Source organism: Aulostomus chinensis, chromosome 21 (genome assembly GCF_037954235.1).
Source record: "Aulostomus chinensis isolate RoL2024-O1b breed Wild chromosome 21, RoL_Achi_v1.0, whole genome shotgun sequence".
Classification (NCBI taxonomy): domain Eukaryota; kingdom Metazoa; phylum Chordata; class Actinopteri; order Syngnathiformes; family Aulostomidae; genus Aulostomus; species Aulostomus chinensis.
In genome coordinates this window covers 2,489,362-2,515,442 of record NC_141340.1, presented here as the reverse complement: position 1 = coordinate 2,515,442, position 26,081 = coordinate 2,489,362, and the positions used below count along the sequence as shown (strand labels likewise).

Below are 26,081 nucleotides of genomic sequence, written 5' to 3'. Positions count from 1 at the left end.
ATCCAGCTTCTGTGGTCGTATTTTTACTTTTTACAATGTCTGTGATGAAGTACACAGTGAATAAATCCCCCTGGCACTCAAACAGCTTGGATGGTTGTAACTCTGTGTTGTTCACATTTGAATTTATTTATGTGCCAGGACACTTTTCCTGTCTGCTCGACAGTATCTGCAAAGGTTTTCATGTGGAGGCTTAAACATTGAATCACCGCGTCTTAACAATCGAACAGCTGTAAACCTTGAAATATTTCTGTTGTGGGTTCTCTTTCTAGCATTTCACTGCTTCTTTCAGAGTTATTATTTGTTGTAGAGCTATGTCCTTGGTTCAGATGATTCTGAAATACTTTGTTGTGTGGTGTAACATTCCTCTTAACATTCGGTCAAGTTAATAACCCTCCTTGTTTTGGACGTGGTGTTTTGGCTCTCTGACGTTTATCCCACTCCTACCTGTATTTCTTGTCTTTCTAAAGCAGTTTGTGGCCTTTTGTTTGCAGGGGAGGTCATTTTTAGCTCTATTTGTGGACTGTGTGGTTCCCATCTTGGGGAAAGGGATGGTGTCTTTTAACTTCTCTTGAACAGATTTTGCATATATTGCCTTTATCTTGAGTAAGATTTCAGTGTTTCTGAATAGATTCATGATTGTTGACTCTTCCAAGGCTGTTCCTGTGTAACACCGTCACCTAATTAACAGCTTAAATCAGTTCTTGCTCATGGCTTTTGTGCGTGGGGCAATATGTTGTCACTGTGGCAATATCTATGGAAATAGCACCCATCAGACACACAACAGGGACATTTATATTTAGCCGAGTGTTCCCCGCAGTTCAAGTGGGGATCTTGTGCTGGGCTTGAGCCTATGACCCCAGTGTTTTGGGATGGATTTCTTCCTGTTTTGCTCCGGTCCAAAACAGTTGGTGGGTTTGTAAAATTGGACTGTTTTTCCTCTTGGCTGGCTTTGTTTTCACACACAGAAAAAAACAAACGAACCAAATTATGTCACTACAAAACACGTCGTAATGTTTACTGCGTTTCTTTCGCAGATGCGTCCGGGTCGAGAGCGTCCAACACCGCGAAGCAGGCTCGCCAGTTCCCCCTGGTTACATTCTCCCTGAGTTGATGTTTTCCTTGACTTACTTGAGGAAAATACTGCAGTGACCATAAACAGAAGGAAGAACTCAGCAAACACATCAGAGGTTTTCACAGTGAAGGAATGGACTTCAAAGGGTATTAATGGATTTACGGCCCCAAACTTCCGTCGCTGGACATGATGCGTTAGAACCTCGTCTCTTGAAACCAGCTCAGCTCAGCACTGGAAAACAAGACTAATTAAAACGTGTTGCTTTTCCCACTCCTCTCCTGTTTACCCTTCACCCTGCTGTGTGGCTGCCGAAGTCACTAATTTAAATCAAACCTGAAAGTTAAGCAAAGGGAGAGATAATGACAATATGTTTGCAGTGGGAAGCATATGAATGTGTACCAACATAATTATTTGCATGCGTTTTGTTTAGGTGGAGGTTGCCTGCTGTTCTTGTCCAGATGTCTGTCAGCTGCTGCCAAAGTCTCGTCTCGGCTGGAAAAACTGCAGTGTTTGCGTTAGTGAGTTGATTATTCAAATCATCAATCTGAGAGCCCTAAGATCCCTCAAGCCGAGCAGCTTTGTTGTTTTTTGTGCATTGTTGTGACAGTGTACATTACAACAACTGGATAAAACACCAGTGTTCAGTTCTGAGGCCCGTGGCCGCTCGGGTGGAGTTCCCATCGCAGGGCGTAGAGGCCCGGCTCTCTGCTGATGCCCTGAGGAGCGAGCTCACTGCAGACTTAATAGGCAACGGACGGGAGCCTGGTGAAACCATCCGTGTCTCGCAAGCCTAAAACTTGAGCTCTGCGATTACGTCTGGATCTCCTCCTGCCTAAAACCTCCTAAAACCAGGAGCTTGCCCTGACTGACAAGCTCCCTCAGCCAATCGGGGTAACAAGATGTGGTGCCACAACATCCCAAATCTAGTGAGTAGGACCTTGAAAAGTTGTGTTTATTCCACTGAAGTCACCGCTTGTTGCCAGCTAAGTTATCAGCACAGGGAGTCTCTAAGTAAAGTTCTCTCTCTGAGAATCTAGTTAGGATACCTTCTGGAGGTGGAGACGCGTTGCTACGACAACATCCAAACGTCAGTCAGATTAGGTGATGACACCTCTCAACACAATGATAGTGTAAGGAGTGTGTGTGTGTGTGTGTGTGTGTGTGTATGTATGTATGTATGTATGTATATATATATATATATATATATATATGTATATATATGTATATGTATGTATATATATGTATATGTATGTATATATATGTATATGTATGTATATATATATGTATAAGTATGTATATATATATGTATATGTATGTATATGTATGTATATAAATATATATGTGTGTATATGTATGTATATACACACACATATAGACACTATATACACATTTTTTTGCTTTGTGCAGCCTAAAGCCAAAGAGACAGAAGAAAGGTGCATTTGAGGTGGAACAAGGTCAAAGTCATCTACATGTGTCATAGAACTGTGACATTTAGAATCCACTCAACTGCAACCACAAAGGAAACAGAGAACAGCATGAAAACACACAGTGGTTTGCCCCTGGGGGGTTTCTGCTTCCTGTGCCATGTCTCCTGCTCACCTTGGACACTGGGTCAGTGTCAGCTGTCAGTGTCGGGCTGCGACCGGGAATGCTAATGGACCCTCACCACATCTCTCTCACTTTCTCTGCCTTCTCTGTTTGTTTGAAGGAGGCCCAGCTCTAAACTTTCCTTTAGTAGTCTGAATCTGACTATGGTCGCCTGCAGCTTCTGTCTCTACACAAGACAGGCAGGTTCCCTTTGAGAACCGGAGACCAGCCTCGACACTGCCTGTCACAGGCGCGGTTACCCTGCGTGCAGTCCCTCCCTCTTGCCTCTCGCTCTTCCGTGTGCTTGCAGAGCAGAGAGACTGCCGACATCTCCACTTCTAAACATCAGAAGAGGGCACAACTGAATTTAAAAGAGCCACTGCAGAGCCTGACAGTACCACAAAATGTATTGCCAGAACAGTTTGGTGAAGATCTGAGATTCCGCTGGTGCAGCGTTTCACTTCTGTCAGGAATTAATTGCTATCATACAGCTGAAGTCATTGCAGTTATTTCCAATTTATTACCAGCTGCGATGGCGAGTGGCCAGTACCGTTTTCACCTTCAGGAGCATGACTGTGTCATAAATATGGCAAAATATGATCCTCCAACAGAGACGGATCCAAGTTCTTTGGCAATACTTTCTTTCGTCACCATGACGACCTCACAGCTGTGCAAAAGAAAAAAAAATGCAAGAGCGTGAAAATGGGTGTTACTCATGGGTGGTAGGGTCAACCTGCTGACCGGCTGAACACCGGTTACCTCAGCGTGATACTTGTGGCATCCAAGAACATCCACAGGGACGGAAGGATGAACTGAAGGTCACTGTCACCTCAACTAAACACGATTATGCTGGAATGCCGTCAGGGATTTTTCCAAAAATTTGCCACAAATTTTCACTGGCACTCAAAGATGAACTGAAATTATTTTGACGGTCAAAGGTCATGGTTGCAGTCACCTACCACGAATACGATACCCCTGGAACAACAGGACAAAATCTCTCCAAATTAGCCACAAACATTCACGAGGACTTTTAGTGATCCAAAGTCAACGTAGCAAAAAATAACTGACATTTCTAGTACCCACTATGATGTAATGTTTCATCCCAACTTATCTGCCCAGGAAAGACCTTAAATCAGAATTTATGAATACACGTGTGGAAGTTACAATCAAGTATGTAGATGTCCTTCTGCCTCAGTATGACTGTAGTACAGCGTGTACCAGCCGAAAAATGCAAGCGCACATCGGAAACAGGCCCCAGTAACAGAAACCTGCCGCTTCCATTATCTGTAAGCCACTTTACTGAAAAATAAGTCGCTTATATTAAGCGGACTTGGCAACTGTGAACACAACAGGCCCTCTTCACAGCAGAGATTTGGACTTGTCAGAAACACACAGGTGGTAGTAATAACAGCAACAATGACTGTGTTCCGTGTTGCAATAAGAGAGTGTGACAGTGAGCCAGCATGGGCCCCGAAACCCAGACAGCTAATGGAATTCAGTCATCATTCATTTGACTATTTACACTGGTGTTCTCCTCACTGTTGCCTCTGTAAAAGGCCCTTTGGTAGAGTCGTCTCACCGGTGTCTTAATATCATTGATGGTTTTCTGCAGTGTGCGTCACACGTGCATGCCGTTTACCCGCTATTAGCGTTTTGGGGAGGAGACAGGGAACAGTCTCTGGAAACAAAGGGGTTAAAAGCGGGTCAAAGTCCTTGCGCAAACATCTGAATGAATTCAAAAAGATAATTATTGAAAATGACATTTCATGAAGAGTTCAAGTGCAGTCTTTCATTAGGAGGCAAAATGAAGGGATATATTTACAACCAATCACTTTGAGGAAGCTATAATCTGACAACAACAACAACAGCAAGCTCTTCTCTCTCTTTCTTTTTTTTCTACTGGCACAATTAATCAAAAAGCAATTACATTAGTATGCTCGAGAGATGGATTAAATGATTTTGACAATTTCTGCGGCTTCCTTGTCTTGCTCAGGCCCCCGTCCTGCTGCTAAAATCATGAAGACGAGAACATTGGGATAATTAGTCCAGAAGATGAGCAGGAGCTGTGGCACATCTCCAGAAGCAGCCCCCACGTACTGTTTCAGCCACCGTGTATTAAAGCAAACGTCTGTTAAATCACAGTGCGCCACATAGCCTCCATGCTTTATTAGACTATAAATGTGCTGAATGAAGGCCCAGTGCCTAATTAGGGGAGACTTCAGTTCACTGTTTTCTCCCACCTTCCTCCCCCCTCTCTCCCCATCTTTTTTCTGTCGATTGCTTTCACAGCAGCTCTCCCCACAGTAGGAGGCAGCGCTGAATCCCTTCGGTCTTAGAAAGTCACCTCGCCTCCAACTTAGGTGTTGAGGGGATTGCACTGGAGGCAAATCTCATTGCAGCCAGTTCAGCCGTTTTCTGCCTGTGCGAGGCAGGTGGCCTTGGAGAGAGTGCCGAGGGGGGGAAAGGTAGTCATGCAGATAGGAGTGCTCAATCTCAGCAGATGGACTGTCAGCGCTGGGAGTGGAGGCTCAAAGAACCGACTTGAGAGGCGCAGCTTCGGAGAGAGTTTCAAAAGGGTCAGGACGTATCAGCGTGAGGCTTTGGAGTAAATGATGGGGAGAGAGACTTGGGAGCTGAGGAGTTGCTGGGCCAAACTAATACAAGAGCCAACATACAGCACAAGAGTGCATTGCTTAACAGCCTCAGCCGTTGAAGATAATAGTTGCAGTCTGCAGACCAGAGAACCTGAGATTCAGTCAAGGTCCCAGTGGTGGAATTAGGGTGAAGGACGGCGTTAGAGATACGGGGTACTGCTGGGAAATTGCCATGCCCACCTCACCAGTCATTTATTTATATAAGCCTCCTGGTTCATGGAAAAGGTTGGTAATTACCATTAGCAATTACCACTGAGCAAGTACAGACACTTCTGTAGCCCTGGATGGTGGTGCCAGATGTGATCTCGGGGTGAAAACAGTGTCTCTGAAACACACCCAGGGGCGCATTTCCAGTTCCCCGATGAAGCATCCCAGCACTTCTTCCTAAATAGCTCCGATTTGACTGTATAGCATGTCACAACCAAGGCTGTGCCCGGCAGACGCATACCAGACTGTTTATTATATCTGGACAATGGGTCTGTACTTTCTCCCAGTGTGTAATAATGAAGCCAAAGTATCTCAGAAACCGGCTCTGCCCTATTGGGCTTTTGACGTCATTTCAAGCCGGCCAGCGCCAAGATTTTCTTTCCTTCTAAGTGGAAGTTTAACCAACATATAAGGTGCTGAGAAAGAGTCATGATTTTTTTTTCTTCTTTTTTTGGGAAGGGGGGGTGGGGGTAATTAGTGAGATCTAGTGATCCCTGTCGACATCCTGGATTTTCTCACTCAGATTGAGCTTTTTAATTATGTTGCCGGTCTTTACCCCCCTCTGACAGAAGGTTGGGGTTTCCATGTTCTCTGGATCAGGCAGTTGCCCCCATAACATGGTCAGATAGTTTGGTAAGGTTATGGCTAGTTATTGACAGTTTTGTTAAAAAAAATAAACTACGAATACCATACTACACCATACTAGACCTTTGGCCTTTTGACCACCAAGATCTCTTCAGTTCGTTCTTGAGTCCTGATGGACATGTTTTGACAATTTAAAGAAATTCCCTTCAGGCGTTCAAGAGCGAGGGCACTAATGAAAATGGGGTGGATGGAGAAGTCACAAATATAAAGCCTCTGGGACTCGGCTGACGCAGAGGCTTTATATAATTACTCTCACGTGTTTGAGGGGCCTTGCAACATCCCGAATGAAGCGCATTCACAGGATGTCAACAACGTGCCCCCCCCCCCCCCCCCAGTAAATCTGATTTATTTCTACTGTCAGATGATAGAGAAGTGACTAACAACCTCGTCATCACCCAACACAAGCTCAAAACTCAGAAACGTAGTTTTTAAAATAATCAACAGAGTGCTGTTCAGTTAAGGAGATTATCTTGAACAAAATGTGTTAGTCTCTCTTTTTTTATTTGCCACAGACCTTCTTGTTGGCAATAATCCAAAATCCAACATTCCAATCTGACTGGCTTTTGATCAAGGGAACCCGTAGCAATGCTAACGTTTAGCTTGGCCTACAAAATATCCCTGTGGTGCTTGTTAGGATGTAACATTAGTTGCCGGAATGACCCTTTAGTTAGACCTTTTAGCTGGAAAACAAAGGTTACTTATTTGCACTAACACACACAGCTAATAACATGTTGTTTATAAGCTCCAAGCAATAAAATACAACGCATCTTGTGCCCAGCACATGGCATGAAAGCACACCGCAGGTTCTCAACTCAGGAAATGGGACCATCAGCAATGTGGCTTGTTTCACTGTAAATGAGGAAGCTCCAAGCACAAATAATTCTGCATTCACATTGAGCGCTGTGTTAAGTGACACACTCCTCTGGACGCTCAGAAAACACACTTTCCTAGTGTGATGTTGCGGGTTCAACAGTGGATTCTCCCACCTCAGAGGTCGGAGTTTTCCCACTTCCCAGAAGCTCATGAGCAGGCAGTTATACTAAAACCAGCCATCAGGGTTGGCTTCACTCCTGTCTGCACTCAGGCATCTATTGTTATAAATAAATCTGTCTTCCAGAGCCTCTGTTTATTTTTTTATCAGGCACCCAAAAAAAAAAATCAACTGTAGATTATTACTGTCTACTGGAGATAACGACTCCCTCTGTACAAGGAGAGGAGTCATACACGAGAAGAGGTGGTGAAAACAGTGAGAGAGAATTATAGGCAATGGGAATAATAGTTTGGCCAAGTGAATGCTTCACTCTGTGTCTGAGGTAAAATACGTCCTTATTTGCAGATGGGGGCTGCCCATTAGCAGCAGGTCTCCAGCTCCAGTTGTGGCAGCAGCTTAGGAGGGGGTGTGTGCAGGAGACCACTGGACACCGCCGCGTCCGCGTCCTCAGCTCGAGGGGGCCGGGAGGCAGCAGACATCATGCTGTTTGCTGGAAGCATGAGCACCCCGCCACGACAGTAATGAGACAAGACCACCACCACTGAGACACAGGTGATAATTACACACACACACACACACACTCATGCGCACACAGGCAAACACACAAAGCTGCCTCCTGCTAGCACACACTACCTATTTATTTTGGTACCTAAAAAGTGAAACACTGTTGTACCTCAGTGGCAGTGAATTTGTTTGGGCACACTCTCAGTTCACATTTGAGAGTGATGTTACCTGCTGTGTTAGCTGACACAACATGGTTGCTGGAGTTATAAAGAAATGGGCTATTGTGAATATTGGGAAGGCAAAGAATATTTTTAGGCATAATTAACACTTTCACGCGTTAACGTTGGTGGTGTTGGTCTGTGGGAGGAAGCCACAGCACCCCAGTGCTGCTCAGCACAGCTCCAGATGAATAGTAATTAAATAGCCAATTGTTTGCTTCCCTAATGTTAGTGTCCATGTGTCTCTGGTTGTTTTAGAGCCCCAAGCAGACAAACTAAGTCAAGTTGGATACTTTAAAAATGGTAAACATTGAGATCTTTAAAAAAAAAAAAGAAAAAAGTGAACTATAACAAACAACAACATGGATCACGTGGTAGGTAGGAGTCACACACGTGAACGTGCGTCCAGTGATAATGTCGAGGTCAGACCTGCACGCTGCCCCCCCCCCCCCACTCCTCCCCAAGTTGTTGTTGAGGTGGTCAGATAACTGTTAGTGCGCCTCTCTGCACTGCAGCGCCGCGCAATTATCTTTTGCCACGATAATCAGTAGTGCTAAAAGGTGATGGATGGCGAGGGAATGCACTGCAATAAAGCAAGCAGGCAGCCGTCTGATAAAGCTGAAGCGCTCAACCAGGCACTCTAAATCTGTGATATATCCGTCTCATTTCTAGTCAAAACACAGAGCAATTACATGTCTTACAACCTGTTGTGATTGTAGCATGTGTTGGGAAATAAGAGTGTTTATTGCGATGAACAATGAAGATCTCATCAATCGACTAATTGTTTTCAGAATGTTACTGTCAGGAAAGTCCCAGTCTGACTCGGGTTTCTTATTTTGTTCAGCGGTTGTAATAAACTGTGTGAATATTACCTCTGCAAGAACCTGATGCATCAACATGCTGAAGATGATCTAAGTGGAGAGTTGTGTACATTTTTAGTTTAGTCATTTAACCAACTCTCATAATCAGAGTGGGTTTTTTTTGGCGAGGGAGCGGTTTAAGGGCAGTTTGGCTCTTTTTTAAGCTGCCAGCCCAAATCTGAGTTTTGTTGGATCCAGATTAATTTTTGACAGTCTGAGCAGCCAAAAAAAACGCATGAAATCTGATCCAAACTACATTTGAAGGTGGATGAAATCCGACGGGTATCAGAGTTTTACAGATACATCTCATTCTGGACGCTCAAACAGGGTTTCCAAGTGTCTTTTGCTGTTTGTCCATGGAAATTGACCGAAGTGTGTGTCTTGTAGTCGGGTTAGGGATGTCTTGGCACGAAAGATCTGATGCCATCACTTGCTAATAACAGCGCAGTAACAAAAAAAGAGATCAGGTTTGAGAAACCAATCTGTTTAATTGCAGTGAGAACGAGGCCTATGAGAGAATACAGGGCTGTTTGGAGTTGGGATGCGGTTCTAATACCTGTGAATTGGCATGAAGCTCAATAGCAGATTAGATACCACAGTGACTACTGAAAAGGAAATCAGCCCATGTAGAAATGAACTCCTGTCTAACGGATTCAGATCCAGAAAACTTAAATGTCGGTCGTGACAGGAAATCATCTTAGATAGGGCTTAAAAAAACACAGGACCATTTCCTAAAATCAACGCGCATAATAATTAGTCAGAACAGAATGAACTGAAACAGGATGCTCCCGAGTGCAAAGGCATAGGTGTAGGCTTCCCCGCGTTCATGGTCGAGGGAATACAGGAGTGTGGTTAAGTGTTTTTCTTGCCCAGGGGGCCTTAAAGGGGGCGGCTTGTCACTGAAATGAGATGCATCCATAGGTTTGACAACCACATTACATGTGTAAAGATCCCCATCACCAGTTTACAGGAGATTGGCTCACCAGTATGAGCCAGGGAACTCCTTTAGCTCGGAGGGTAAGACGTGCAGAGGGCAAGTGAGCGAGCGAATCTGCAGCTCGATGTGGTTAGCTTGGTGGCTAACCGCTAGCCAACCCCTTCATCTAAGTGTTTTTTTGTTTTTTTTTGTAATCGCATGGTTCTAACTGGTGATGGCGCTCACACTCCCCGTTATTGACACATGATTGACCAACAACCATGAATCTTTTCACCTGATGCTGCGTTCGTGTTGCAACCATCTTGCACCCTGACTTGTTCAAAAAGTTTAAAAAGGCACTTTTTGGGGGGGGGGCTGTGTTTGTATGTTATAATTAGATTAAAATAGGATCTTTAGCTTTCAGCACAGCCTTCCCAATTCACTATCAATATTTTCTGCCCTTTGACACTTGAAAGGATTGGGGCCAGAGGGTGAAGGGGGATCAGAGGAGTCTGGAGGTGAGAGCAATAAAGAGGGCTGGGGTGCAGGGCCGGAAGTCTCAGGGGTCGGAGGATAGTTGAGGACAAGGTTGCAGGCCTGGAGGGCACTGAGTTTTTAGTGGGTGTAAGCAGGAACAGAGGTGCCAGAAAGACCCAGGGAAGTCAAACGTGTGGAGGTGCATCAAACCCTAAAGTTGCTGAATGTGAAAAGAAGAAAGTAGAGGTACTTAAATATTCATCTGAGTACAGTACTTGAGTAAATGTACTTAGTTAAGCTTCCCAGCTGCCTCCTCCTTGTGGACCCATATGGTCCCCTAAGGTGATCATTCCTGCAACAGTTGCTGAATTTAATTGTTAATATGTTTTGTTGTGCTTGGTTGGCAGCAGCCATCGGCCGCCCTTCCCACTCTCTCACTTTGGGCGGAGGTTTTCTCCTCCTGTAAGAAATGAATCAAACAGGTTTCAGGTTCAGACTGGAAATGATGTGTGAGGCGATGGTGCTCGGTGCGAAAGTACGATTCCCTGTGCGTTTTCCCTGATTAACTGATGAAATAATTGATATTCATAGTGGGTTTTGATTAAATTTTGAACAATTCCAAATAGTGAAGTGGCTCTCCTTCAGCTGTGACTCTGCTCTGAGAGCACTGTGAACAACAAGTCGAGGTGTTCCTGTAGAGCGGACAGACCGGGGACCCCTGGCTGACATGTGGACAGTCAACAAGCTTGTTGGCCGACAAGAGCTGGCCACAGCTGAACTTTTCTCACTTGACGGACATCAACAACCAGCGAAAATGTCTGTTTTCTCTTCCCATGCTGAGGTGATTTTGTTATGGGAACAGAGCCCCGCTGGACGAGTGGATAAGAAGTTGATGACAACTTTTCAAATCTCCTCGAGTCTCTACGACCAGATTCGCCGAGCCTGGCGGTCTGTTGATAATTGCATCTTTAGATGTGTTGTTTGTTACACACTTTTACACGTTTAAGATGGCAGTTAATGATGCCATACATGGAAATCAAGGATTTGTGTTCGCCTCCTGTCAATCCACACGTTAATATAAAACTATTGATCCAAATAAACACCAACAGCAGATGATTACATGTTATAAGAGATCCTGCGCAATTCACCAGACGTACTCCTAATTAAAGCTTAAGTCTTATTTATGTAGTTTCAACAATCATACTGTTCCTTACAACTCGTCTTAATGCTGGGCTCTGGGAACATGATGATAATCTAATATTGGGATAATTATCACTTTTATTTCACAGTTTTATTTTTCAGCCTTGTTTGAGTGCGACTCATTATTATGTTAGGCACAGTGGGCAGAGATGAATGAGTCCACACTGTCAACAAGAAGCTTACCGTGTTTGCTAGTGTACATCTGAGAAGTTTTACTTTCACTTTAGTTCTGTAATAGAGAGACGCTGGAATCAGTCCTGAAAATGCGTTACGGCTGCATCAGATTGCATCAAAGCGTTACGCTCGCCGTCTTGTGCTTGGAAAAGAGAAAACAAAGGAGAATATGAGCTGCCTCCCCTCCAAATGGAGCGTGAGGTTTGATCGTGTCAGCAAGATTATGGCCTGAGACCATCAGCTCTTCTACACAGGAAGGAGCTGAACCAACCTTGAATTGAGACGTAAAATGTTTCCTCAAAAAAAGAAAGAACAGTCGTCTCTTCTTCCTCCAGTGGGAACACAAATGAAGCCAGTTCCACCAACAGTTTTTATATCTCTAACAGAGTTGGGAAATCTCATTTCGTGGCAGCAGTTGAGGGCTTTTCCTGCCTCAGCAGCCCAAATCTCAGTCCCGTCTTTGGAATCCAGCAACAGCAGTGACCCCACCTTTGTGCTGCTGGCTGAAGGAACCAATCCCCTTTGCCTGGTTCCCAACATGTTCCTTTCTCATGCATTGCAACCCGTGAAAAAAAAAAAAGCTAAAGTTTTAAAGCCCTCAAAAAAGCAGTTAAAAACTTTGTAGCTGCAGTTAAGTGCTTATGTAACGGTGCCTTAGGAAGCAAAACCTTACACAAAAGTGTGTAGTCATACTGTACGTGTTGAACAAACCCACATTATTTTCAGATGGTAATGCAGGCTGTTAATGAGCTTCTAAAAATGTTTCTTTGGGAAGAACAGTTTCATCTATTGTTGGGGGAGATGTTAAAGCTCTGAGTGTGTTTAAAGGAACACGCCGACTTTTTGGGAAATACACTTATTTGCTGATGACTCTGGAGCCAGACAGGAAGTTAGATAAACCTCTCCTCTGTATGCTGGAGTTGAGACCCACTCTAGTTAGCTTAGCACAATGAATGGGGGGTGGCTGGGAAGTCTGAGCATCCAGCAGTAATCCTCCTCACTCTTCTAGTCCTCAACAAACGTTTGGGTCTGTTGACCCAAGTTCCAGTGGAGCTTTGGAGGTGCAAATCACTGCACCCATTCACGAAAGTAGTTCTGGCTACGTGTCTGATGCTAACACTACAATGTGTCCACACGTGATGATGGGCAGGCTAAGGCCCATGTGGGAGAAAATTCCCTTTGATTTGTTGACAGACCTATGCTAACAATTTGTACCCACTACCATTCATTATGCTAAGGTAATTAGCGCAGGTATGAGCTCCCTGATGTGCCTTCAGAGGAGATAAGGGTTTCTGTCCTCCTGTCTGGATCTATGGGGATGAACAATGACCATATTTCCCAAAAGTTGTCATGTTCGTTAAGTCCACATAATACAAATATTTATTCAGCATACCGGGGGATTTGTGAAGGGTTTCTATCTACAGTCAGCGCCATGTGTAATAGAGGATCTTGCACCACCCGAACTCCACAAGGACACAGAAACCATTCAACCACATTTCCTTCAGTGGTGCAGGGAGCCTCGTTATATGTGCTGAAGCAACACGCAAGGTCTGAGAGTCATTTTCAGTTAATCTGGTAACTCGGGGAGGAGCGAGGATTCTGAGAGAAATGTCTGCTGCAGCAAGTTTGGCTGTGTTTCTGATGAAGCCTCTCTCTGTTGTGCTATGCCATGTGTTCGGCATCCTATTCTGTCCTGTGTGCAAGGCAGGCCGACAGCAAATTTGTGTTTATGGGTGTCACGGGGTGGTTGATTCAGCCAAAAATCAGAGAGGAAGACATTAAAGAGAGAGAGAGAGATAGAATGAGGGACAAAGGGAGACAGAGGAGGGCAGTTACCTCCGATGCAGTTTGCCCACATCTCATTAGTGCCTGCTTTCAGCCCAGCTGATGTTCACCACCTACTGAATTATACATCTGCCACTAATTTGGGAAGAATTTAATATCTGCTTTATCTGGATCAGAAAAAAAACAGCAGTCATTTCATAATTTATTTGTTCCAGCCTCTAGGTACGCCTTCTAAGGTTTAGCAGCGGGGGAAGGGGTCTTAAATCAGCCTAAATTCATGATGCATTTTCATGCATTTTGAGCGGCTTATCAAATGGCACTTAGAAGAACAAAAAGCCGTTTTTCACCTGCAGATACCATCTATCTGTCTGATCTACAAGTCCACACAAAAAGTTGCAGTTTCACCTTCATATTATCATAAATGACTGAGAGTTATTGTGGCTGTGGATGCAGCCTTCTGCTTGCATGAGACATGATTGATGCCTGTGTGTGGTGGATCCCCAATAAGTCATGCATATTTAATACAGTAAATGATCTTTCACCTCCAATTTCACATGATAGATTGCACACACACAGTATGAAATATTACATGGCTGTATTTTTAGTTACCACAGCTTACACAACACAAAGACAGAGGCCACATAGGCTGATTATGTTACAGTGATAAAAATAATGCCAGCCATCCATCAGAGGCTCGGAGGAACAGTCTCTCGCCCTGGACCAGCTGTGGGGGGGTTTATCTTTATGGGTGTATCGCGGTGAAGCAATCACATTTAGCATGCATCCGAAGAGTTAACCCTCAGAGGTGGTAAATTACAGCAAAGAGCTCAGACAGGTCCGTCCTGCTGCTTTGCTGAATTTACGAGGACTAGACTCGGATCTGGTCCAATCACCACCTGGCAGGATGACAGGTTAGCAGAACGCCGTCCAGATAACAAGCTGATTTGTTTAGAAGCTCTGTTTGCTTGTAATCGGCCGGCGTGAACCGAAACAAGCAAAATAAATAAATTTGGAGCGTATAAATGATCCTGCCGAGGCTCAGGAGGGATTGGCTGGTAATTGATGTGAAATATCGTATTTCTGATCTAGAAACAAGCCATCAGGTTGCTATGAATAATTAATCACACAAGCGTTTATGATCTTTTGTTACCACAGCTTAGTGTTCAGGAGTTGTCCCGTGATGACTCGGACTTTGTGTTGTTTAAGACCAGAGAGGTCACTCAGGGGCGGCTCCTGGAGAGTGAAGCTCCAGTATCCGAGCGTGAGTGAATGCAGCAGGAGATGCGTCGAGGCTCCCGGTGGAGTTCTAGGATGCTGTGAAGCTAAAGCAAAGACAGATTTGTGTTCACCTCGGGGAGGTAGCAAGCAAGCTAATTAACAAACCAAGAGGTTGGGAGGATGAGAGGGAGATGTGGGATTGATAGAAGGTCAGAGAGAGTTTCATCCAGATTAGACTGATGTGCACTCTTCACTCATGCAGCAATCATGACATACAGTCACTTTGTGTTGTCGGTGCTGTCCTCAATTATGCTCCCAAATTATCCTAGCTAAAGAAATACAATTAATGGGAAAAAAAACAAACAAATTTTATTGTTAAGTTGAGTTAAAACATCTTAATTTGGGTCATTTCCAAGACAATATGAAAGGTTTAATGCAGGATATATATGGAAACTCCTTGGATTTCACTGGATCAAACTCTATTGCTGCGTCTCCAATGTTTTTACCACCCCGTTTCTACACCTGAAGAGGAGGACTAAGAACTCTTGGACTCCTGGACTCTTTTGTTATTGAATTCTTCTGATTTCACGTCGACACCCCACCATAGCAAAAATGTTGGAAATAAATCTTTTTTTTCCCCCTTTGTAATGTCAGCTATATGTCTCGAGAAATCTTTTTCGTAGGTGTTACAGTAACTAGTATTGTAACATGACGACAATGGTGTGACACCTTTTCCGTCTCTTACAACCTCAATAAACGGCTGAAAGTGCAACATTTCTGCCTGTTCAAAAGCAGCGTTACATTGTTTCGCAGTCACGGAGGAGAACCGTTGGGTTCTCTGTGGTCTACATCAAGATTGTGGTTCTAGACCTGCTCTATTTTTGTAAGTTTGTTGTGATTAGGCGTTGTAACTGTTGTTCATCATCGCTGTGGCAACTGGACGCTGTGTAAATGCAATGGATGATGATGCTCCGGTGTTATTGATGGTCCTACCTGAGATTATTAGATCCATGTCACAGTGAGCATGGGACTGCAAAAATCTCACCGTGTGGAGGAGGCTAAATGAAGTCGGCGCATATATTTCTGTCATACTCTCTGACGAGTACTTCTGTAGACCTGCGTGTGTCAATCACCAATATAAATCTAGAAATATTAAATTGAAAATCAAACCCTTTAAAATGTGACAGTACGCCGTTTTCCTCAATATCACAGAAAATCCCAAATTAAAGGCTTGTTGGCCTTCTTTTAGCCTCCCACAAAATCACATCTGCTTTCACTTTTATTTTCATTTTAGCTGCCTGAAGATGGTTCTTTTTTTCTTTCCTTTAACAAAAAAAATTTGAAGTGCAAAATGAACTGAGAGTACTCCACAATTTGCCGACATCCCTCAACAAAAAAACATGAAAGTGCCGACTCTGTTCAGCAGATAATTGAGACCAGTGATTCAAAGCAGCGTTTCTATCTCTGTTCCTCTGATAGAATATTACACTGTTGCATCCTTGTTTTAGTACGATTACCCGTGGAACCTCTCATTTCTCCAACTTTGAACCAAAAAAAAATAGAAAGAAACAAGATTGCATTGGGAAGAAAAAAAGAACGTAGAGCAACACAATTTTAAGGAATAAAGCATGACAAAACAAGCTTGCACAAAGAAAACTTCTCAATCCTTCTGTGAGGTTTCTGGTGCTAAACACACACCCATGGAAATGACATGCTGGGAATCAGCAGAGTTAATCTGGGGCTGAATCACCCGGGGAATACCGGTCCCTCAGCTCATCAGAGTCTGAGGCAAAGTTAAGGAAGACACCTCTAGCAAACACCACCATAACGCATCCAATATCCCTGACATGTTTAGCTGTCTGCCCATGTGTCCCCTGCCAGAGGAGGAAAAGCTGGAGATTAGATCATATTAGATAACGGGGACAGATAACCCGCTAGGTGAGATTTAGGGGCATGTTTTGAACCTTTTCTATCAGGGACAGCGATTCATTGGAAAAGGCAAAAGTGACACAGCAACACAGCTTGTGATACTTCCCTGCTACAGCAGACGAATAAGAGGTTTTCCATCACAGTACTGGGCAATGTCTTCTCATGAAGCGTTGGCGTATCTACCCAGAGTGTTAGGCATAATTATTTGGGGTTTGTTCCAATAAACACCGCAGTTTTCTGTTTTATCGCAAAAATACCTGAAAATGTCCTGACTTCTAGCTTAGAACACTCTTTTGTGATATTGTCACCATTTTGCCCAAAAATGCCCAAATGTTTCGCCCAAAACATCTGATTTTGTCACCAGAACAGCTGCTGAAAATGTTCTGTCCTGCTACGGAGATTAGCTTTATTCCCCGGAGCAACGGCTGAAAATGTCTAGGACGCCCATTTTGTTGCCAAAACAATGGCTGAAATTGTCTGGATGTCTTGCTGGAAACGTCCTGATGTCTCTCTAAACACTCAGGTTTGGTCGCAAGAACAGCAGCTTAAAATGTGAAATGTGAACAAGACCAGCAAAAACAATCCACGCAGAATCCCCGGTCACTCTGCTGGTTAATTATGATTCCTTAAAACAATAAAAAAAAAACAGACATCTGTGGCTCTGTTTTAAAAACCCATCGAAAATATTCCCCAAATCTGTTTCCACAGCTAGAAGAAAGAGCCAGTCGGCAACAGACCCACCACTGCTGTTTTGAAAACAAATAGGTCTTTTTGATGAACTTCTCCAAACCCCACTCGGGTTTGATTTCTGAATACAAAAGAGCGTAATTACACAAACACGTCTAACCTACCACAGCATATAATTAACAGCGTCTCACAAGTTCTGCACACAGAGAGGAAGAGGTAGCGGGAGTGTGAGGGAGGTGTCAGATATCTTGCATGGTCGCATTGAGTACGCGGCGGGGTGAGTGTTACTGTGTGTCAGGGATACATGCAATACTTCTTTGGTATTCTGATAAACTGATCAGCTCCTTCCCTCCTCCGCATGGCTTCCCTCACTTGCTCTGCACTTCTTCAGCAATAATAAAGGAGCAAGCTGTGTTTGTGGAATCCTACCATGGAGTGGCTCGAGGAGCAGCGCTGAATTATGGGCGCCCTTGTGCAGAATGAAAGGAATATTTCTAAAACTTCCCGCAGAGCAGCTGAGCTCTCCAGCTCCACTGAACGGGATTTGATTTATGTTAAATTTCACCATTTTTTCCTAATCTTGCTCTGACTCCTGGACAATGTCAAGGGCCTTGTACTGTTGGCTGCAGCTGGAGGAGGACTGTCTGTACCTCCAACAATGGCTGTTGTACATTGAAAAGCCATCTCGTGCTTTTTCCGGGGCCTTTCATTAATTCCAAACATTATGTGCACCCCTCAACATGTGACTGTAACGTTCATTATTTAATACTACAGAGTTTGTCACGACTCCAGCCCACAAGCACATGGCGTCCATATGGAGAAGGTTCCACCAATGCCTCTCTGCGGTCAGCCGCTCAAGTCTGTGGCTGGCAAAAGGGCTTTCATCATCCCGTCTGTCATTGACGAGCTTTATTTAACTGCATCTGCACACGGGCATTGACATCCGTTGCACAGAAGTCCTCGCTGCGTCTTTTTCTTTATACAGTTTCTCTCTGTCCTCCCTCTCTTTTTCTGTTTCCCTCCTCCCACCTACAGTATATCCTGATGCTTTGATAAAACAATCCAATTAGAGGTCATTTTGGCGAGCTCCAAAAATAGAAGGCAATCCGAGTTTGCCAGCCGTCTGGGTCTCTGTGGAGTCTGGTGGCATCAGAAAGAATGTTAGAATGTAATATTAGAATAATGTTAGAGACGACCCATGATTCCCTGCCGCTGCATTCCATCGGTGACGATGGCGACAACACGTAAACAATCAGGACTATATGTGGCGGTGCTCCTCTGGTTGAACAATGTCATGTGACGTACGGTGGGTTTTTAGAACACACGTCGTGACGCAGATTGAGGTGGCGGTTGATACCAACAACCACAAACGCACTTTTCAGTGGGCGATTCAAGAGTTTCACAACATTAATGATGTTCTCTGAAATACAACTGGAATTTTTGTTGTTGTTGTTTCTAAGACGAGTTGTGTGTTTCGATTCTCTTTTACGAAACATTTGTAGCATAGTCAGCACAAAAAACCCACTGCAGCGATGGTAGTGAGCAGTAGCCACCGTAGCTACAGCCACCGTAGCTACAGCCACCGTAGCTACAGCCACCGTAGCTACTGCCACCGTCCCCAACGTCCCATCAGAACAGCCTCTCAAACAGCTTTCTCCTCTCAGCAGCCGTGAACACCAGTGTCCTGCCCATCCATCGCTCCCTCTACCTACGTGTACGGATTTTTCTCACTTTTCATTTACGTCAATTAAATTGGGATGCGTCACTTCTTACTCCATTTATTGCTTGCTCCCGCTGTGACCTTATTCGATTTGAGGTCATTTGAAACGCCGTTTACGTGGCCGTGTGTTATTCGTAGTGATCGGGTGAGCACGCCATGACGCTGGCCTGGGATTTTACTAGAGTTTGTGGTTGTCCCACATATTTTTGTAAGAAATCGGGTTGGACATGACACATAAACTTGTTCCCTCCGTCATCTATCTATCTATCTCTCTATCTATTTATCTATCTATCTGTCTATGGTGGAGAGTAGGGGGTTAAGGGGGCAGCTATAATTTCCTTCCTCTCCTCGGTGAGACGGGGGCTTTGATGGGGGTGTAATGGAAGGCGAGTGTCAGAACAACATTGGCAGGGCAGGAATGCGAGGAGATGGGAGTGGAGCGCGAGGGAGGCCGAGTCCAAAGGTGCTGAGCAGTGAGAATGAGGGTGAACTCTTTAGAATGAAGAGAGAGAAATGGGTGTTTTTCCAAAGAATTGGACACATGGAGGAGATCATATGATGTCAGGCTACACTGTGGTATAACTGACCAGAGTTAACAGGAGGCCACTGTTTGTTTGTTTCATGGTTACAAAACCTTTATTAGTCAGCCCCGGAGATGAGAACTCCCATTTCGGGGACTTGTACTACTTGGGAATACAGTATGTGAAGAAGTAGAGGTAGCCTGCAAGCCTCTGCTGTTATTTTTATCTTCTATCTCCTGCTGTGTGCTCAGCGCTGTGATGCCTGCACTTTGCACAGATCACCTGTCAGTCACACAAAGCTGGTGCGGTGGCACTTTGCTTTGGATTGTCAGCTGATAAATTTGGGTTTCTGTAAGTGGCACTCCTTTCTTTGTCAGCCCAGGATGATTATATGCACCAAGTTTGAATTCATTTTAGACCGACTCCTGTTGCTTCTGCTTTTGAAAACCAAACGTTTTTAAAGCAGTGGAAAAGGGTTTTTAGAAGCCACGTGGAGATGTGGGGGCGTTGTTATCCAACAGACCCTTCATACAGAACCAAAACTCGACATTAGAATCAGAAATAATCCTAATCTCCTTGAGCAGCAGTGCTGCAGCAGTGAAAGGACAAGCCATGGAATATTGTGCAGAACTCCATTCTAGCCAATGAGTGTGAGCTGACTGGGAAATGCCACCAACTGGATGTTGTCTGCTTTAGCTCTATAGCAGTAGCAAGGGGCTAATGCTAGCTTGTGCAGTAAGCTACAGTAAAACATCAGCAATTGAATAGGGCTAGCTAGCTGTAACTACTGCTATTAGCTAACGTGCTGCATCTTGTTGGTGTCACCAACTGGATAGGACTAGCTAAAGCTAGCTATAAACTAAAGTACACGAAGTTAGTGCTAGCCAGGGCTACTTACTGCTACAGGCTAAAGTGCTCAATTGACCAAATGTTTTGAACTTTAGCTGCTAGTAGTAGCCTGCAAAACTTTATTTCCAACTCACTTCAGCTCCTGTTGCTAAATTTATGTCACAGTCAATCTGTCTTCTCAGCCATGACCTCATCCACTTTTTTTTTTCCTGTTTATGTTGCGCACGTAAACACACAGCCAGTGTTGAGGTCACGTTTGATCACAGGAGTTTCTGTGACATCCCCAGAATCAATGATGTAGATGTCATCCTGCATCTTCATCAAAAATTCTTAACAGTTAAACGTGAAGAAAAACCCACTTTAAATTCATTGTTATGTCTGTGGTTCGCCCCTGCTGCGCACCAGACATCAGTGGAAAACACAAGTAGCAGTTAGCCTGTACACAGGACATCTTGCACGTTATCATAATTGCATTTTTTGTGTGCAAAAGAAGGAAAGAATTCATTAAAAACTGCTGCAGTTTTTGTGCGTTCCTGTCAGACACAGTCTGTTTTGACAGTGGCTGTATTCTATGTGTCAACAACATTGGAGAGTTTTTCAAAGCTAGCATTAACTGCTAATCTGAGACACAATGAGACATCCAGTCTCAAGTTGAAATGTCACCTGTACTATAAAACTGTTTAAAGGTCAGTACCTTCTGCAAAAGTACTGATTGTTGGCATTGGAAGTAAATGCAGAATCACTCGCTGTGACCTCAAGGGTAATGCCTTGGAAGTGTAGGCTGCCTCCATCAGCCCACAGCAGTGAGTGGGAAACGTTGCTATTTATTCCTATTAGAATGTATAGCTCCAAGTACTTTCAGGGTAAACCATAATCAGATGGAGAAAGGAGACAAAAGAGGAGGAGTGGTTTGACAGGTCTGTTCAAGCAACCGGAGCAATTAGATGGCAAGAGTTTGCCTTTTTCAACTCAAATGACAGACTGTGAAGAACAGAGAATAACTGCAAAGGACCCTGAGTCAGCTGGAGAAATGGCAGAGGAGAGAGGGAGACAGAACTGGAGTGAAGCTGAGAGCCTTGTTGAGAAGAGAAACCTGAAGATTTGAGGCACTGACACTGGCACTTAGAAGCCTGGGACGATGCAGCGATACAGAGTGGAGAAACAGAAGCTGTGAGGGCAAAGGTAGCAGGGAGATGGGTTAGAAAAGGTTATTTTCAGATGATGTGTAATTAAATTAACATTTGCTCTCAATAAAAATAAATGGATAATAGGTTTAGAAATGGATCGTACGAGTCCGCGCTGCTTTCAACAACAGCATTCATAATACAGCAAGGACAGGCCAGGCCAGTCTGCTCCACTGGTATTCATGCAAATGCTGCAGCTTATTAAATTTCAAGGCCTTGTTTTGCCCCATATTCTCAAATGTCGCAGTCAATCAAAAGCCTGGGAGAAACTACAAACTTGTATCAGAATGAACCCGAACTATGAGGTTGTTTGTGGTGAAATATGTTTCTATTTGTAGCTGGAGACTCTAGTAAACACTGCAGGGATATGCAGACACCACCGAGGGTGTATCATCGCCCATGAATCGATACTTTGTGCCGCCATGGACAAAAAAAAGGCCTGTTTTCATGGTGTGTTTTACATCGAGCCAGAGTGGCCATCGGGGCAGAGAGAATGTACATTTTGTGCCCACAAGATGCAAGTTGTTCCCACACATTTATTACTTTGTAATCCTGAGATTTATTTCTACACTTTGGTTTATTGAAAGGAAAAAAAAAAAAAAAACTTGCTCCAGCATATTGATTACTTAATGCCTGTGGAATTTCACTTTTTCCCATAAAAATGATTAATTTTTGGCCATAACATAACTTGTGATCAAGTTGTGATTAATTTCTGGATACTTAACAACTAATATCTTGTGGGAAAAAAGCATATTTTATTTCTCTTGGTGACTGTTGGGCTCTGTAATAGCGGTTATGCATTCATTGGGAATAACACAATGTTGGCAGGCAGACTGTAAAGTGGAATAGACCCACTTAAGTGCTGTATTTTAGGCTGGATAATCAAGTGACATGGTGCCACTTTCCTGTCACAGATCCATCGGCAAACCAAACCGGCAGTTTCCTGTCACTGCTTCTATTACCTTGTCTGCCAACCGAGGCTCTGCATTGTTAGAATATATTCTAATTTCCCTGCAATGTGGCTCGCTCATTGTTGAGGCGAACTTTCCCAGGCGGGGATGACGGCGACACCGAAGATGCTCAGCGCTGACCCCGCTCCAATTTCCTCCTCATCTCATTTCTACAGGGCCGAACTCAACCAGAGAGAGAGAGAGAGAGAGAGAGAGAGAGAGAGAGAGGAGGAAGAAGAAGAACAGGGGGAGTCATCCTCAGAATGGAAATGGCCACTTTGAAAGAGGCCCTGGAAAATGGGTCGTCCCCCAGTGCTAGCTTCAATGGAGATGGGGGCATCAAAAGAGTTCTGCGCAGCTACAGTAAAGGATACTAATGATCCCATGACGCTGGGAAAGGGGTGCTGGAGCGTTAACCTCGCTCCAGACGACCCATCTATGTAGGTCAAAATGAATAGGCTATGCTTCAACACCCCTCTACCTGAAAATGACAGCCTCTGTCCTCATTTTTCCCTGCTATATCACAAAATGACAAAAGAAGCCCTTTGTGACACATCTCTGGGTTTTACTGCTTTTGATGCCATATTGCAAAAGCTTTTCCAACACAACAACATTTTTTCCCCCTACCAATGAGTAAATACATATTAAAATGGAAATTGCACTTGTTTCAGTACTTGTTTGAAGGATTATCTGGAGCCACAATGAAATAGCAGCGAGGGAAAACTCTTATGGAAATGGTTCACATGCGGAGCCTGTTCAGGACTTGAATTTACAATTCCTGGACAGTGGCTGTTTAACAGTCCAATCTGAGCTGTTTCACTGACTCGGCAGACTAGAGAGCGCTCGGCACCCATCCAGGGAAGCTACACTTTGTTATGGAGCTTGAACACCTATTTTTGGGTGTTGGGGAGAACATGTGACAGTTTTCTGGAGGCCAAAAAAGTTACTCAAGCCACGGAATCAAAACTGAGGATCCGGCAATGGCCTTGAACATTTTCTTGGGATCGAGCTACAATTTGATCTGGATCTACTCTTGAAGTAGTCACTTGTTGTCTCGAATGCTCCTGGTCTTTCCACCAAAATGAGACAAAGAGATAAGCACACATGCTGGTGGTCACATGGGGCCTCATTCATGAAACTTTCTTGGACAAAAATGTGTTCTTACGCATGTTGAGATTCTTTGACCTTCACTTTCTTCTAACTGGCATGAATCAAAACTTGTTCCGTATTCAGGAAACATCTCTTCCAGTTCCTAGTTCAATTTTTATGTCAGCAGCTTTGTGGAAAGGAAAAACCCTTATTAACCCCTAAACGATTTATAACGTACAGGTCTTTGCTAGCCTGAGTTCCTCTCCTGGAACAGGGAGCTTAAAGGTTCTACGGTGTGTAAGAACAGTTTTCAGCTGATGAGTGGGGCCCATGACCTCCTGAAAACACAGCTGTTTGTTTCCTTCCATTGAGGTTAAAGTCAAACTCAGCTTGAGTCGGTTTGGATTCAAATAAGCTCGCTAGTCAAGGTGAAGCGACAATCTCTCTTTATAAATCACTGTCTTGACTCACGCCTGACAACTGGGAATTAACTCAGGGCAGCCTCTGTTTACAGCTGGCAGCACTGGAGCTTTCCGCTGCAAAGTCCTGCTGTGTTTGTGTGAGGGGTCCACCACCCCAGTCTGGGCCTCCGTGGTCGTTTCTCATACTCTCTGTGAGATGGCCCTGCTTTTGGCACTGATGACTCGGTCACAGCACCGGTGTGGGCCGCGTTTGGGCCAAACACTCATTGCTATGTGGGAACATACGTTGCCATCTGGAGGATCATTGCTTATCGCCCCATCGTAGAGGACCGTTATTAGTTAGCATTACACTGGCAACAATTAGCACCAACTCATTGTACATGCGAAGGGTTGCCAGGCCAGTCACTTGAGCAAATGATACATTAGTCTGGGGGCTCCACAGAGGCTGCAGGGCCCGAGTGGATGCTCAGTTAGCTTGTCGGGAGAGCCGACCTTGTTTTATTGTTCTTTTCACCCCCGTTTTCTCCTCAGTTTCCCCTGGTTTGCCAGCTCAGATCATGTTGCACCTTGAAAAATACATAGTGAATAGATGTAATAGTTTCTTTATTATTGTCTATGTTTCTACATTTAGATCAATACTTTTAGTCCTTAAGGTAAAGTAGATGATTAATGTCTTCTGGCCGATTCTGATTTTTTTTTTTTTTTTTAGAAGTCTGACCTGCTGATTCCAGCAGGAAATAATGTAATGAAATGTAAAAAATGAAATCATAATCTGAGTAGGGATGTTCGTGGTATCGAACAATCCCCGTTTGTTGTTGGCTCCACAGTCAGGTCTACAGACGAAGCTGATCAGATACATGAGGCAATTGATACAAAGAACCAACTCATATGTATAAACTGAATATATATGTATATGTATATGTTGGGAATCTGCTTTTTGCAAAAGATGTGGTCCTGCTGGTTTCATTGGGCCGTGACCCTCAGCTCTCACTGGATTGGTTTGTATCTGAGTGTTAAGCGGCCGGCATGGGAATCAGCACCTCCAAGTCCAAGTCCATGGTTCTCGCCCAGAAAAGGGGGGGAGTGCCACCTTCAGGTCGGGGATGAGACGTTGCCCCAGGTGGAGGAGTTCAAGTACCTGGGGATCTTGTTCACAAGTGAGGGAAAGATGGATCGTGAGATCGACGGGTGGAATGGTGCGGCGTCTACAGTGATGCGCACTCTGCATCGGTCCGTCGTGGTGAAGAGGGAGAGCTGAGCCGAAAGGATAAAGCTCTCAATTTACCTGTCGAACCACATTCCAACCCTCACCTGTAGTCATGAGCTTCGGGTGATGAGCGAAAGGAAGACATCGCGGGTACAAGCGGCCAAAATGAGTTCCCTCCGGAGGGCAGCTAGGCTCTCCCTGGGAGACGGGGTGAGAAGCTCCATCATCGGGGAGGAGCTCCAAGGAGAGCCACTGCTCCTGCACATCAAGAGGAGTCAAAAGAGGTGGCTCGTGCATCTGGTCAGGATGCCTCCCTGACACCTTCCTTGGGAGGTGTTCAGGGCACATCCAAATGATAGGAGGCCTTGGGGAAGACCCAGGACACGCTGGAGTGACGATGTCTCTCAGGTGGCCTGGGAACGCCTCGGGATTCCCTGTGAGGAGCTGGACGAAGTAGCGGGGGTGAGGGAAGTCTGGGTCCCTCTGCTTAGGCCGCTGCCCCCCGCGACCCGACCCTGGATAACTGCAGGAAGATGGATGGATACCTATCTATCTATCCATCTTTATCTATCTATCCTTATCTATCAATGGTATATTTTCATGGTTCTTCCATGGTTTAATTTGGACATACAAAGCTTGCCTTGTCGTGAGTGTATTTTCCACCACATCCACACCAAAGACTGCTGGTGTGCGTGAGGCTGCAACAGGAGACCAACTGTCTCAGTCGCTGTCAACCATCATGCTGTCAGTGCTCATAAAGTCAGCAAGGAACAGAACGAGAGTCCCACCACTGCCGCCACCATATCGGCAAATATGGGCTTTAAATTGTGACAACAACATGTTGTTTATGCCTGTAACACAAGACGAATCGACCTGCTGAGATACGAATCATTTGTTGGTTTCAAACAGTCGGTTCATCAGACATACATTAAAGGATTTGAGCGCTGTGATAATTTGATGCCAGCAGCAGCACATCTTGAGAGTACGAGTGCGCTATTGATTCAGTCACACGTGT

General features: G+C 44.5%; 1 long non-coding RNA gene across 3 annotated transcripts in view; it reads left to right on the top strand.

Annotated features, from left to right (window-relative positions):
- LOC147241351 (uncharacterized) overlaps positions 1 to 26,081 on the top strand; it is a 125,489-nt gene that overhangs the window by 77,584 nt on the left and 21,824 nt on the right. For all 3 annotated transcript variants that reach the window (XR_015110912.1, XR_015110911.1, XR_015110913.1), the window contains one exon: positions 7,502 to 7,708. This is a non-coding gene — a long non-coding RNA (uncharacterized LOC147241351). The remainder of the gene's footprint in view (positions 1 to 7,501; positions 7,709 to 26,081) is intronic.